The sequence below is a fragment of the Pongo abelii genome, chromosome 1 (assembly GCF_028885655.2).
Source record: "Pongo abelii isolate AG06213 chromosome 1, NHGRI_mPonAbe1-v2.0_pri, whole genome shotgun sequence".
In the NCBI taxonomy this organism is placed as follows: domain Eukaryota; kingdom Metazoa; phylum Chordata; class Mammalia; order Primates; family Hominidae; genus Pongo; species Pongo abelii.
The window spans coordinates 95,031,603-95,048,118 of NC_071985.2; the positions used below are offsets into that span (position 1 = coordinate 95,031,603).

The 16,516-nt window shown below is 42.3% G+C and overlaps 1 protein-coding gene across 6 annotated transcripts in view; it reads left to right on the forward strand.

Moving 5' to 3' along the window:
- Nucleotides 1-16,516, forward strand: part of ASH1L (ASH1 like histone lysine methyltransferase) — a 224,287-nt gene that overhangs the window by 1,899 nt on the left and 205,872 nt on the right.

Genomic DNA, 16,516 nt, shown 5'->3' on the forward strand with positions numbered 1-16,516 from the left:
AGCTGTAAAGAATGGGTGGCCTTATTTGTTGTCGCGGGTTTATAGTAATAATTTACAATACAATAAAGCTCTTTCAGTTTCTCTGTGATACTAAATCTCTGTGAAAATGATAGGATGCTTTCTTCCATTTTGCAAAATAGGAAATTTAGGCATAAGGAGAGAACTTCTCCAAGGCCACATGTTAAATCGGTGACAAAGTTGGGACTGTAACTCCCATGTTTTCACTACTACTGCAGCAGTATATTCAGCATACCATGGTGCCTCAGGAAGTCTTTGTCGGCAAATCTGAGTATGCTGGAAAGATAGGAGCACATAAGACTGGTTGGATTGTATTTGGAGGAGACCGATTGTGTCAGATATGTATGTGGAACGTAGCTGTCCTTGCCGAGTCTGACCTGTATGAAATGCATATCCATGACTATATTATTTTGGATTTATGGAAGAAGCAGAGCATTTCTGACACTTGAGGTTGTATGTGTGAGGGAGAGAAGGCTTTCACAGCTTAACTTGTACCAGAGCAGCTGCATGGGTGCTGACAGCTTAACTTGAAATCTGTGGGAGGAAGGATCCTTTTTCATTCATTCAACAAATATTTGTTGACTGCCTGTTCAATAAATGGTCCATGCCTTGGGGTGAGGATAATCAAAGTGTCTCTGTAAATAGCCTGGGTACAACGTGGGGGGAGTTGTTTTGACAGTGGTAGGTATTAAGTTGAGGGAGGCAGTGTGGAATTAAAACCAGAGAACTGTTTTTGGGTTCTGGTAATTGTTAATATATGTGCCTGTGGATGTTGGAACTTCTTGGCTGGGCTGAAGGAATCCTTTGAAAGACTGATTTCATATAGTAAGAATCCTCTCTATGAATATGAGGGAAGAATGCATAAACTAAGCCACTTAACTATATTCTTCTGAAAAATGGGATGTTTCTTGATAGGCTAGATGAGTGGTTCTTAAAATTTTTTGGGGTCACTTATCCTTCTGAGAATCTGATGAAAGACACTGGGCCCTCAAGTTAGAAGATGAGCATAAGCACGATCACATGATTTATATATATGATTTTAGGAACTTAAAATGTAATGAAATAGGGCCAATTTATATTTAGGTCTCATTTGAAGACCTTTCATTTTCATTGTTCGGGTGTGTGGATGTTAATGAGTTTAAGATGAAGGAGTCTATGATAGTATTTGAACATGTTGACAGGAGAACTTGAGGGTCCATGTTTTTTATTGTTTTTATCATCTGCAAACTTACTTCTGCAGTATTAGTAAACGACTGTGAATTTGGTGATAAGGGAATATAATATAGCACAAGTATCTATGGCTTTGTTCTTTGTCAGTATCTTTTTGCTCCTAAACTCTGAGAAGTGGGTTTGTCTTTTTTCAGTTTTGGATTGGGCCTGAGGTGATTTGAAGCTCCTGTCTTGAAGTTTAGCTTAGTTATAACAAACACTGAGTTAATCCTATGCAGGAGACACAGAAATCAATAATATATGGTCTCTGTGCTTGAAGAGATGCTAATTCAGTTGAGTCTGAATTGTTTGATGGTGGCAGCTCTCAAAAGGACAAGGAAGAGGGAAACATTCCTAGAAGTTGAAATTTTGTTACCCAATTGCAAAGAGATTTTTGCCACTACTTACTCTTTGAATAAGCATAAAGTGTTTATACTCTGTATGCAGCTTTGTACTTTAAAAAAGTATGTTTTGTATCATCTTGTGCTTTTTTTTTTTTTTTTTTGAGTTGGAGTTTCGCTCTTGTTAACAGGCTGGAGTGAGTGCAATGGCGCTATCTCAATTCACTGCAACCTCTGCCTCCTGGGTTCAAGTGACTCTCCTGCCTCAGCCTCCCGAGTAGCTGGGATTAAAGGCATGTGCCACCACGCCCTGCTAATTTTGTATTTTTAGTAGAGACAGGGTTTCTCCATGTTGGTCAGGCTGGTCTGGAACTCCTGACCTCAGGTGATCCACCTGCCTTGGCCTCCCAAAGTGCTGGGATTACAGGGGTGAGCCACCGCGCCTGGCCTCATCTGGTGTTTTTGTGTAAAGAAACTATTGGTTTGAAAAGAAGGCAAACATTTATATTCCTTACCTTGTTTTGGGATATATTTCTACAGTGCGTTTATGTAAAAAGGTTTTGATGTCGCTGGGCGTGGTGGCTCTCACCTGTAATCACTTTGGGATGCTGAAGAGGGTGGCTCACCAGAGGTCAGGAGTTTGAGACCAGCCTGGCCAACGTGGCAAAACCCCATCTCTACTAAAAGTACAAAAATTAGCCAGGCATGGTGCATGTGCCGGTAGTCCCAGCTAGTTGGGATGCTGAGGCAGGAGGATCTCTTGAATCCCTGAGGTGGAGGTTGCAGTGAGCCGAGAACCACCACTGCACGCCAACCCCGGGCGACAGAGTGACTCTGTCTCAAAAAAAAAGAAAGAAAAAAAGAAAAAGGGGCCTGGGGCCTGGCATAGTGGCTCATCCCTATGATCCCAGTGCTTTGGGAGGCTGAGCCAGGAGGATCACTTGTGCCCAGGAGTTTGATACCAGCCTGGGCAACATAGGAAGACCCCATTTCTACAGAAAGTTAAAAAATTAGCATGAAAGCCTGCAGTCCTAGCTACTCTGGAGGCTGAGACAGGGGAATTACTTGACCCAGGAGTTGGAAGCTGCTGTGAGCTATGGTGATGCTGCTGCACTCCAGCCTGGGCAATAGCGTGAAACACTCTTTAAAAAAAAGGAAAAGGATTTTCATGTTCTACTCTTGAGTTGTATTGTGAAATAGAATACAGCACATCACTTTTTAAATTTTTTTTTTGAGAGAGTTTTGCTCTTGTTGCCCAGGCTAGAGTGCAACAGCGCAATCTCAACTGGCTGCAACCTCCGCCTCCTGGGTTCAAGGGATTCTCCTGCCTCAGCCTCCCCAATAGCTGGGATCACAGGCGTGTGCCACCATGCCTGGCTATTTTTTTTGTATTTTTAGTAGAGACGGGGTTTTGCCATGTTGGTCAGGCTGGTCTCAAACTCCTGACCTCTGGTGATCCACCCGCCTCGGCCTCCCAAAGTGCTGGGATTACAGGTGTGAGCCACCGCGCCTGCACATCACTTCTTAATAACTTGCTAGGTACTGTGTCTTTGTAGTATTAGCAGTTCCACTTGAGTCTTTATTCTGAGTCTTCTTCCATGCTTTATTAATATTGAATTGGCCACCTTCATTTCTGCCCAAGACGATGTGGAAGCACACAGTGGAGAAGTCTTACTGTGTGTAAGATTGTGGTGATGGTGGTCTCCATTTAAAATAACTTTGTATTGCTATTTGAATAATGTGTATTGATCTGAGTCTTTTAAAGGTAGTATACAACCTCACTATAATCTGCTGAGATCTGCTTAGGCCAGCCTTTTCGGTAGCATGTAGTATTTTAAACTTGGGTGCTACAAGAGGTGGAAATGCAACTAGTTCATTTTTGTTTTGTTTTGAGGTATGCTGCTAGTTTCTGTTATCATTTTCCTTAAAATTAATTTTAGTGTTTTTTCATTTATATTTTTTCATATGAAGAGGCTAGATTTTCTTATTACTTGTCATCATAGTTAATAACAGTCTTATATTTCATGTTTTAGAAATCGCTTTTTTAGTGACTGCCTTATCAGGCCTGTGATTGGCAGAATGTGATATTTATCAAAATTAATTTTAAAATAATGACTTCTAGGCCGGGCGTGGTGGCTCACACCTGTAATCCCAGCACTTTGGGAGGCCGAGGTGGGCAGATCACAAGGTCAGGAGAATGACATCCTGGCTAACATGGTGAAACCCCGTCTCTACTAAAAATACAAAAAAAAAAAACCCCAAAAAACAAAATTAGCTGGGCATGGTGATGGGCGCCTGTAGTCCCAGCTTCTCAGGAGGCTGAGGCCGGAGAATGGCGTGAACCCGGGAGGCGGAGCTTGCAGTGAGCCAAGATTGCTCCACTGCACTCCAGCCTGGGTGACAGAGAGAGACTCCATCTCAAAAAAAAATAATAAAATAAAATAATGACTTCTAATGATGACAGAAATTTAACCAATAATCTTATTGCTATTTCAGAGTTGTATTTTTTTCATTGAACATCTAAGTTTTCATGTTTGGAAATCTATGAAATTTTTATTGTAGTATTATATTTGCTTTTCATAGTCTTTAGTCATTTGCCCTCAGACATACACAAGTTGATGACAAGGTTGTATACTTTTTTCCATCTAATTAAAAAAAATTTTTTTGAGACAGGGTCTTACTATGTCACCCAGGCTAGAGTGCCGTGGTACGAGCATAACTTACTGCATGCTCTACCTCCTGGGCTCAAGCAGTCCTTCCATTGTCCCAAGTAACTGGGATTACAGGCACATGCCACCATGCCTGGCTAATTTTTAATTTTTTTGTAGAGATGGAGTCTCACCGTGTTGCCCCCACTGGTCTCGAACTTCAGCAGTCCTCCCTCTTCAGACTCCCAAATTGCTGGAATTATAGGCATGAGCCACCACACCTGGGCAATTTTGTTCATTTAAAAATATTTTTGGCCGGGTGCAGTGGCTCACACCTGTAATCCCAGCACTTTGGGAGGCCGAGGCGGGCGGATCATGAGGTCAGGAGTTCGAGACCATCCTGGCTAACATGGTGAAACCCCATCTCTACTAAAAATATAAAAAATTAGGTGCAAGTGGCATGTGCTTGTAGTCCCAGCTACTGCGGAGGCTGAGGCAGAAGAATCAGTTGAACCTGGGAGGTGGAGGTTGCGGTGAGCTGAGATCACGCCACTGCACTCCAGCCTGGGTGACAGGGTGAAACTCTGTCTCAAAGAATATATATATATACGTATATATATACACACACACACACACATATAGATACACACATATATATGTATATTTATATTTCTGATTTTTTAGAGCTGGGGTCTGGCTGTGTTGCCCAGACTGAACTTGAATTCCCAGGCTCAGTTGATCCTCCCACTTTAGCCACTCAAGTGTTTGGGACCACAGATGTGTGCCACCATATCTGGTTAATTTTTAAATTTTATGTACAGGTGGAGTCTTACTGTGTTGCCCAGGATGGTCTTGAACTCTTGGGCTCACGTGGTCCTCCCACCTTGGCCTCCCAAAGTGCTGAGAAATGTGAGCCACAGTGCCCAGTCAGCTTTTTATTTCTTTAATGTGGCAAATTGCAAACATATGTAGAAATAAAGAGAATAGTATAATGAGCCTTCATGTACTCAACATCCAGCTTCAACAGTTATCAACACAGTTAACACACTGTTTCCACATCTACTAGCCCCTGTCCCTCCTTCCCCTCTTGCTTATTTTAAAGCAAATCTTCCAGTTATTGTATAATTTCATCCATAAATACTTAAGTGTTTACATTCTTTTCACTGTTAAGTGAGGAATTACTTCTTCATAGTTAGGTTTATATAACTTTTTAAGTATCTGATCACAGTTGGAACTAAACTACTTACACCGTCTACTTCTAATCCATATTACTTATCAATAGGGAATTCCCTGTGCCAGCTAAGAAGAAATGAGGTAAATAGTTCACATCATTGCTTTTCGATGTTTGCACTGAACATTTAGAACAGTTCCTATGCTATTCAGAATAGCTTATCAGCTTTTTTCAAACGCACAAGAGAGAAACAAATGGTTTCTTACAGTTTTTTAGTCATAGCGACAAGATGCTAAAAAATGTTTTCTAGTTTTTAGTCCCTAGATTTTCATTTTTTTTCCCATTTCTTTTTTTTTTTTGAGACAGAGTCTCACTCTGTTGCTCAGGGTGAAGTGCAGTGGCGTGATCTCGGCTCCCTGCAACCTCCGCCTCGTGGGTTCAAGCAATTCTTCTGCCTCAGCCTCTCTTCTACAGGCGCGCACCACCACGCCTGGCTAATTTTTGTGTTTTTAGTAGAAACGGTGTTTCGCTATGTTGGCCAGGCTGGTCTTGAACTCCTGACCTCGTGACCCGCTCTCCTCAGCCTCCCAAAATGCTGGGATTACAGGCATGAGCCATCGTGCCCGGCCTTAGTCCCTAGATTTTCTAGTGGGATCCAGTCATCAAAAAGAAATCAAATGGCCCTGGTAATGTTGCACAGGTAGCTGAAATTGGTATAAAATCAACTTGCTATTGAAGAGAATGAAATGCACATTGTTTTAAACTTTGAAATTCTAATTGTAGGCATTCTTTGTGGACATTTGAAAGTCCATACCATTGCATATGTTGCATACTGAAATGTGAACCATGTCACAGAGTGTGGTTATCATGGTGAGTACAAACATTGTAGAAAAAGGAAGTAAATTTACAATTAAGTTATGAAGACAGACTATAGAGATTTTAAGTGGTTGCTAATAAAGTAGAATTTAGAAATATATTCTTTCCTACCACAAAAGATTGATAGTTATAACTCAGATGCATGTGAGTTTCATCAATAAAGTTTCATCACTTATCTTTTGTTGTATCTTATAGTCCCACAGTAAATAAGTCATGAATCTTTGACTTAATCTCCTTATACATTTTGTTCAATCTGTTTTCCACACTTGATAACATATCTGACTCTTCTCATTCAGTTTTATTTGCCCTAAGACTGTAGAAAGACAGTGTATTAGATTATAAAGTAGCTATATCATGGTTTCTTGGCATAAATGACATTTTTTAAAATGTGGAGGACACATTCCTCAAGGTTTCTTAAATTCAGCACTCTGAAAGTGAAAACTCCAGAGTTTAAATATTTGCCGATAAAAGCTTAAGAGAGTTGAATGGAGAGAATTTAAAAGATTGTCTTTAAAAGAAGAAACCGATAACTCTGTCATTTGAGAAAATGGTGGGGGTTGGGGGTCATGAATCAATCATGTTTAATGATTACTGGGTAAACATTATTAGAGTATAAAGGTCTTCAAAGACTGGAGGATACATATGTCACATAAGTAGAGATTTCATCTAAATAAATGATAGCGCAGGTTTGGAAGTTAAAGTTTAGATGAAAAAGATCAAAGAAAAAAGAGCAGTCATTTTTTAAACCACAGTGAGTTAGAGATTTAAGTCAATTTTATTTGTGTGTTTGTGTGTTTTTTTTTTTTTTTTTTTTTTTGCCATGGAGTCTCCCTCTGTCACCCAGACTGGAGTGCAGTGGCACCGTCTTGGCTCACTGCAACCTCTGCCTCCTGGGTTCAAGTGATTCTCCTGCCTCAGCCTCCTGAGTAGCTGGGACTACAGGCGCAAGCCACCATGCCCAACGAATTTTTGTGTTTTTAGTAGAGACTGGGTTTCACCATGTTGGCCAGGCTGATCTTGAACTCTTGACCTCAAGCGATCAGCCCACATCAGCCTCCCAAACTGCTGGCATTACAGGTGTGAGCCACTGCACTGGCCTGTGTGTTTAATTTTAAGAGGAAGAAAGTCAAATAACTGTAGGTCAGACTATAATTCTTTTTTTTTTTTTTTTGAGACGGTTTCTCACTCTGTCCCCAAAGCTGAAGTGTAGTGGCACGATCTCGGCTCACTGCACCTCTGCCTCCTGAGTTCAAGCGATTCTCCTGTTTCAGCCTCCTGAGTAGCTGGGACTACCGGTGTATGCTACCATGCCCGGCAAATTTTTGTATTTTTAGTAGAGATGGGGTTTTACCATGTTGGCCAGGCTGATCTCTAACTTCTGACCTTCAGGTGATCCACCCACTTCAGCCTCCCAAAGTGCTGCGATTACAGGTGTGAGCCACCACACCCGGCTGAGTTTAATTTACTTCAACAAGCCATTCGTTTGTTTTGTATTCATTCATTCCTCATTCCACCGACTAACATTTTTCCAGTGCTTCCACCATACCCATTTCTGTGCTTAGGTGTAGGGAAAAGACATACAGTGTTTTTTTTTTGTTGTTTTGTTTTTTAATCTCAGATGTAATCCTAGCTCTGTGGGAGGCCAAGGCAGGAGGATTGCTTGAGCCCAGGAGTTTAAGACCAGCCTGGGCAACATAGGGAGACCTGGTTACTAAAAAAATAAAAAATTCAGGCTGGGCATGGTGGCTCACACCTGTAATCCCAGCACTTTGGGAGGAGGAGGCGGGTGGATCACCTGAGATTGGGAGTTTGAGACCAGCCTGACCAACATGGAGAAATCCCATCTCTACTAAAAATACAAAATTAGCCCTGTGTGGGGGCACATGCCTTTAATCCCGGCTACTCAGGAGGCTGAGGCAGGAGAATCGCTTGAACCCAAGAGGCAGAGGTTGCAGTGAGCGGAGATTGTGCCATTGCACTCCAGCCTGGGCAAGAAGAGTGAAACTCCGTCTCCAGAACAAAAAATAAATACATAAATTAAAAAAAAAAATTCGCCAAGTGTGGTGGCATCCACCTGTGGTCCTAGCTACTTGGGAGGCTGAGGTGAGAGAATCACTTGAGCCTGGGAGATTGAGGCTGCAGTAAACTGTAATCGCACCACTCTACTCCAGCCTGTGTGACAGAGTGAGACCCTGTCTCTAAAGGAAAAAAAAAAACTCGGGCCGGGCACAGTGGCTTACACTTTGGGTGGCTGAGGTGGGCAGATCACGAGGTCAGGAGTTCGAGACCAGCCTGGCCAACATGGTGAAACCCCATCTCCACTAAAAATACAAAAATTAGCCAGGCGTAGTGGCACACTCCTGTAGTCCCAGCTACTTGGGAGGCTGTGGCAGTAGAATTGCTTGAACTGGGTGGTGAAGGTTGCAGTGAGCCGAGATCTTGCCACTGCACTCCTGCCTGGGTGACAGTGAGATTTCATCTCAAAAGAAAAAAAAATTCTAATAGGAGGAGCATGTTAACAAACATATTACAGTAATATTATGTAATACATTTGCCTATGTTAACAAACATACTACGATACATACTATGTAATAGTTTTGTCCAAGGTGGAGAAATTATTAAATCTGTGGTGAGAAAGGAAAGGTTAGGGTGGCTTCCTACAAGTGGGAAGAGCCAGGCTTTAAAGGATAAGTGTGAGACATTCAGACTTAGAGAGGGCGTTCTAGGTAGAGGGAGATCGTCTGCAAACGTATGAATGTATGACACAGCAGGATGAGTGCACTGTAATTTGGATCGGTAAATTTTCAACCCATTCTCTTATGATTTCCTGTGTCTTCAGTGCTATATAAGGTTGGCCTTTTTAATTAGAGATCTTCTATCAAATAAAGATGGAAATATGTTCAAAATACTTTTCTTAGACAAAAAACTATTGTTATAAAAGTAATTTCTAGCAAAGATTAATGTCAATAAAATATTTGGTTATATTTTAGTTACTCAGAAACTTTTTACTAGAATGTAACCCACTCAGCATTCTAGTTAATCAGGCCTTGATTATAATAAGTAGCCAGATCTAAAAATGTATAATTAGTTGTCTTAATAATGAATGAGTCTCTCAGCCTCTACATTGGTATATTTCCCCTCAATTTGTTGAAAATCTCAAATAGTCATTAAGATCATGGACTCTGAAATCAGATTGATTAGGCTCAGATCTGAGTTTTGCTAACTTATTGACTGTAATTTTGAGCAAAATACTTACAGTCTTTGGTTTCCTTGACTGTAAAATATGGTGATATAGTAATGATAATATTTATAGCATAGAGTTGGAGGATTCTACGAGATAATATGTATAATGTGGTTAGCATAATGAGTGCCATGCAGCAAGCAAATAATGTGTATTTGTTATTATTTTAGTTATTTATTTTCTTCATTTCCAAAAAAGAATATAGCAAAGCAGATTACTTCCCTCATAGGTAAGCATATGTAAAATATACTTTTGAAGTGTGTATAAGCAATGTCCTTATTTGTATACATATTTTTTCCATTTTCAATTTTTAGCATACTATTTATCTTACTTCTCTCACATGTGAATTCCAATTTCTTATTTTTCCACTTCATTTCAGCCTGGGTTTTTGTGTTTGGCTTTTTCTTTTTGAGTCAGGGTCTCGCTCTGTTGTCGATGCTGGAGTGCAGTGGTGCGATCTCGGCTCACTGCAAGCTCCGCCTCCCAGGTTCACGCCGTTCTCCTGTTTCAGTCTCCTGAGTAGCTGGGACTACCAGTGCATGCCACCACCCTGTTGTAGTTTCTATCAAAACTTCTTTTTCTTTTTTTTGAAACAGAGTCTCACTCTTGTCGGCCAGGCTGGAGTGCAGTGGTGCGATCTCGGCTCACTGCAAACTCTGTCTCCTGGGCTCAAGCAATTCTCCTGCCCCAGCCTCCCGAGTAAGTGGGATTACAGGCATGTGCCACCATGCTCGGCTAATTTTTGTATTTTTAGTAGAGACGGGGTTTCACCATGTTGGCCAGGCTGGTCTTGAACTCCTGACCTCAGGTAATCCTCCTACTTTGGCCTCCCAAAGTTCTGGGATTACAGGCATGAGCCACTGTGTCTGGCCTTCATGTATTTATTTAGTGCTTACTATGTGCCAGGCACTATTCTAGGTACTGGGATACAGTGATGGACAAAACAAGATCCCTGCTTTTCTATCTTAGGACTTAATAATTTGGGCATTTTCTTTTTTCGATATAGGATCTTTTAGTACTGATATAACATATTGTTAGCCAGTGTATTACGTGTTGTTCAAGCAAGATTCTTTTTCTTTTTCTTTTTTGACAGGGAGTCTCACCCTTTCGCCCAGGCTGGAGTGCAATGGCGTGATCTCGGCTCACTGCAACCTCCGCCTCCTGGGTTCAAGTGATTCTCCTGCTTCAGCCTCCCAAGTCACTGGGATTACAGGTGCCCGCCACCACGCCTGGCTAATTTTTTTTTTTTTTAATCTTTAGTAGAGATGGGGTTTCACCATGTTGGCCAGGCTGGCCTCAAACTCTTGACCTTGTGATCCACCCGTCTTAGCCTCCCAAAGTGCTGGGATTACAGGCGTGAGCCACCACTCCTGGACTGCAAGATTCTTAAGATAGACTCAAGATTCCTGAAGAAATTCCTGGTATATGATTATTTTTCTGCTAAAGCAAATCAATTATGTGACAAAAATTTCTTCCCCCTGAGGAAAAGATATTGTGTGCCTATGTTTTATCCAGGCATTCCATTGGATAGTTAGTCCTTTGAGATATCAGTGGATTAAATCATCTGTTAAGAGTCAAATAAAATGCTGCAGGAAGAAAGTGAAAAATCAAACAATAAAAGAGTCAAATAAATAAAGGCTGGGCATGATGGCTCTCCCCTGTAATCCCAGGACTTTGGGAGGCTGAGGTGGGGGCATTGCTTGAGCCCAGGAGTTCTAGACCGCCTGGGCAACATAGTGAGACCATGTCTCTAAAAAAATTTTAAAAATTAGCCAGGCATTGTGGTACATACCTGTAGTCCCAGCTACTTGGGAGGCTGAGGCAGTAGATTTCTTGAGCCCAGGAGGTCGAGGCTGCAGTCAGCCATGATTGCACCGCTGCACTCTAGCCTGGGCAACAAGATGAGATCCTATCTGGATCTTTATGTCAAGTACTGTGTTAAGCCCAGAGTATACAACAGTAAATAAAACAGATAAAAGTCGTTGCTTTCATAGTGCTTCCTTTTGAGTAGGATAGACAATATTAAATAAATGGTAAATATGTCATAGCATTTTGATGATAGATGTGGTAAAGGAAGTATAAACAAGGTAAGGGATGTTGGGTAGTTGGGGAAGTCCTCTGAGGCACTAATATTTCAAGAGATACCTGAATTATATGAAGGACCCAGTGCAACTATCTGGGGCATGAGCATAAGCCCTGAGACAGGAGTACCTGTTGGTGTGTTCAAGGAATAGAAAAGGGCTAAAACAGTAAATAAAGGGGGGAATAATGATAGGAGATAGAAGAGGTAGCCAGGGACCAGATAACATAGGGACTTAAAGACTTGATAGGTATCTAGTTTTGTATTTCAAGTTTGATTGGAAGCAGGGAAATGACTTGATCTGATATATGCACTTTGAAAGATGAATGATGCAACCAGGTTGACCAGTTCAGAGGCTATCGTGGACTGGGTGCAGTGGCTTACACCTCTAATCCCAGCACTTTGGGAGGCCGAGATGGGTGGATCACGAGGTCAGGAGTTTGAGACCAGCCTGACCAACATGATGAAACCCCATCTCTACTAAAAAAACAAAAATTAGCTGGGCATGGTGGTGCACACCTTTAATCTCAGCTACTCAGGAGGCTGAGGCAGGAGAATTGCTTGAACTCGGGAGATGGAGATTGCAGTGAGCTGAGATTACGCCACGGCACTCCAGCTTGGGCAACAGAGTGAGACTGTGTCTCAAAAAAAAAAAGAGGCTATCATGATAGTTGAGGCAACAGCTGATTGTGGTGTTGAGTGTACTGGTGGGTGGATTTGAGGTATATTTTGGAGGTAGTAGAGATAATAACTTGCTGATGGTTTGGATGTAGTATCAGGGTAAAAGAAAAGTCAAGGATGACTTCAGTGATGGCCTGAGCAGTTGGATGCTTTTTTCTTTGATGAGGAACACTGTGGGAAAAGCAAATTATAAGGAGTACAGAAATTAGGAATTTGGTTTGGGTATACAATCATCCCTCGGTATCTGTGAGAGATTGGTTCCCCCGAGGATACCAAAATCTGTGGATGCGCCAGTCTCTTATATAAAATGGTATACTACTTGGATATAACCTATGTGTATCCTCTTGTATACTTAAATTTTTTTTTTTTTTTTTTTTTTGAGACTGAGTCTTGCTCTGTCACCCAGGCTGGAGTGCAATGGTACGATCTCGGCTCACTGCAACCTTCGCTTCCTGGGTTCAAGTGATTCTCGTGCCTTAGCCTCCCAAGTAGCAGGGTTTGCTGTGCCTGGCTAATTTTTGTATTTTTAGTAGAGATAGGGTTTCACTATGTTGCCCAGGCTGGTCTTGAACTCCTGACCTCAGGTGATCCACCCGCCTCGGACTCCCAAAGTGCTGGGATTACAGGCATGAGCCACTGCGTCTGGCCAAAAAGTTTTTTTTTGAGACAGGGTCTCTCTGTCATCCAGGCTAGAGTGCAGTGGCATGGTCATAGCTCACTGCAACCTCAAACTCCTCAGGTAAAGCTATTTTCCTACCTCAGCTTCCCGCGTAGGTGGGATTACAGGCTCATGACACAATATTCGGGTAATTTTTTTGGTTTTTGTAGAGATAGAGTCATGCTTTATTGCCCAGGTTCATCTTGACCTCCCTGTTTGTGTACTCTAAATCATCTCTGGATTAATTATAATACCTAATACAATGTAAATGCTATGTAAATATACTGTGTTGCTTAGAGAATAATGACATAAAAAAGTATATATATTCAGTGCAGACACAATTATCCTTTTCTCCCACCCCTGCCCCTGGAATATTTTTGATCCGTGGTTGGTTGAATCCTCGGATGTGAAACCCATGGATACAAAGAGCTGACTGTACAGGCTTTGAGATTTCTACTAAGTGTTTAAAGTTGAAATATTGAATAGGCAGTTGGGTGTACAAGTCTTGAGGTCAGGGCAAATATAAACGTGGGAGCTGAGCAGTGTAGTGATGCTATTTAGAGCCAAAGAACTTGATGAAATTACCCAGAGAGTGAGTGTAGATAGAGCAAAGATGAAGTTCTTAGACTGAGTTGCTGGATAAATATTTTTGATACTGGGAGAAATTTATCTAGAATACCAGGACTGAAAGAGCATCTTTTGATAATTTCAGGACTAATACCTTCCTGGCTAAGAAACTCTAACAAGTACTAACTAGTCAAGATGTAGAGACAAATGTAAAATGGTTGGTGAATGAATGTCTGTTTTTTATCTCTTTTTTGTTTGATACGGAGTCTGGCTCTGTCGCCTAGGCTGGAGTACAATGGTGCGATCTAGGCTCACTGCAACCCCCACCTCCCAGGTTCAAGCGGTTCTCCTGCCTTAGCCTCCCGAGTAGCTGGGGGTACAGGCATGTGCCAAACACGCCCGGCTAATTTTTGTATTTTTAGTAGAGACAGGGTTTCACCGTGTTGGTCAGGCTGATTGAACTCCTGACCTCATGTGATCCACCCGCTTCGGCCTGCCAAAGTGCTGGGATTACAGGCGTGAGCCACTGCATCCGGCTCATCATCTAGGTTTTAAGTTCCACATGCGTTAGTTACTTGTACTCATGTTCTCCCTCCCCTTGCCCCCCAACCCACTGACTGGCCCCGGTATGTTGTTCCCCTCCCTGTGTTCATATGTTCTCATTGTTCAACTCCCACTTAAGAGTGAGAACATGTGGTGTTTGGTTTTCTGTTCCTGTGTTAGTTTGCTGAGGATGATGGCTTCCAACTTCATCCATGTCCCTGCAAAGGACATGATCTCATTCCTTTTTTTGTTTTTTTGTTTTTTTTTTTGAGATGGAGTCTCGCTCTGTCGCCCAGGCTGGAGTGCAGTGGTGCGATCTCGGCTTACTGAAAGATCCACCTTCCGGGTTTACGCCATTCTCCTGCCTCAGCCTCCTGGATAGCTGGGACTACAGGTGCTTGCCATCGTGCCTGGCTAATTTTTTTGTATTTTTAGTAGAGATGGGGTTTCACCATGTTAGCCAGGATGATCACGATCTCCTGACCTCGTGAGCCACTGTGCCCAGCCTTTTTTTTTTTTTTTTTTTTTGAGTTGCCCAGGCTGGAGTGCAACGTCATGGTCTCAGCTCACCACAACCTCTGCCTCTCGGGTTCAAGTGATTCTCCTGCCTCAGCTTCCCGAGTAGCTGGGGTTACGGTCATGCACCACCACACCTGGCTAATTTTGTATTTTTAGTAGAGAGAAGGTTTCTACACGTTTCTTTAGTAGAGAGAAGGTTTCTACACGTTTAGTAGAGAGAAGGTTTCTACAGGCTGGTCTCAAACTCCTGACCTTAGGTGATCCGCCTGCCTCGGCCTCCCAAAGTGCACCACACCCAGCCGATCTCATTCCTTTTTATGGCTACATAGTATTCTATGGTGTATATGTGCCATATTTTCTTTATCCAGTCCATCATTGATGGGTGTGTGGGTTGGTTCCATGTCTTCACTATTGTAAATAGTGCTGCAGCAAACAGAAACACATGTGCATGTGTCTTCAGAGCATTTTAACTTTTTTTTTTTTTTTTTTTTTTTAATGGTAGTTGTGGTGAGTAGTCATGGGCCTCATTAAGAATATGATGAAACATAATCCCAGCACTTTGGGAGGCTGAGGCAGGCGGATCACGAGGTCAAGAGATCTAAACCATCCTGGCCAACATGGTAAAACCCTGTCTCTACTAAAAATACAAAAATTAGCTGGGCATGGTAGCACACGCCTGTAGTCCCAGCTACTCGGGAGGCTGAGGCAGGAGAATTGCTTGAACTTGGGAGGCAGAGGTTGCAGTGAGCTGAGATCACGCCACTACACTCCAGCCTGGTGACAGAGCGAGACTCCATCTCAAAAAAAAAAGAATATGATGAAATCTTTGTAGTCTTTCCCAGAAAGTGTATATATGCACATAAAATGTGAACGTAAGGGGTTCACTGGCACTTTGGATTGTAGGCCAATATTCTTTGTTATATAAGTGTCTTAATTATGAAAATTATGGAATGACAGTTGCATTGTTTACCTGTTCTTTACCACAGTGCTTTTTTTTTTTTTTTTTATGATTCTTTTTTTTTTTTCTTTTATTATTATTATTATTATTATTATTATTATACTTTAGGTTTTATGGTACATGTGCGCAATGTGCAGGTAAGTTACATATGTATACATGTGCCATGTTTGTTTTTGAGACGGAGTCTCGCTCTGTCGCCAGGGTGGAGTGTAGTGGCGTGATCTCAGCTCACTGCAACCTCTGCCCCCCGAGTTCAAGTGATTCTCCTGCCTCAGCCTCCCGAGTAGCTGGGACTGCAGGCGTGTGCCAGCATGCCCAGCTAATTTTTGTATTTTTAGTAGAGACGGGTTTCACCGTGTTGGCCAGGATGGTTTAGATCTCTTGACCTCGTGATCCGCCCGCCCCGGCCTCCCAAAGTGCTGGGATTATAGGCATGAGCCACCGCGCCCGACCCAGAGTGCTCTTAAAAGTGGAAATAAACTCATATAAGGAATGCTAGTGGTTAGATGATGATATAAGCAAATCTTTACTCACTGTCACCTGTTCACCTCTCTTTCCCCTTTACCATTATGGTAATGCAATAATTTCTTTTTTTTTTTTTGAGTCAGAGTCTCGCTTTGTTGCTCAGGCTGGAGTGCAGTGGCACGATATCGGCTCATTGCAACCTCCACCTCCTGGGTTCAAGCGATTCTCCTGCCTCAGCCTACCAAGTAGCTGGGACCACAGGTGTGTGCCACCACACCTGGCTAATTTTTGTATTTTTTTTTTTTTTTTTGGTGATGGAATCTCGTTTTATCGCCCAGGCTGGCGTGCAGTGGCACCATCTCAGCTCACTGCAGCCTCCATCTCCCAGGCTCAAGCGATTCTCCTGCCTCAGCTCCTGAGTAGTTGGGATTACAGGCATACGCCACCACGCCTGGCTAGTTTTTTGTATTTTAAGTAGAGATGGGGTTTCACCACATTGGCCAGGCTGGTCTCGAACTCCTGACATCCAGTGATCTGCCTG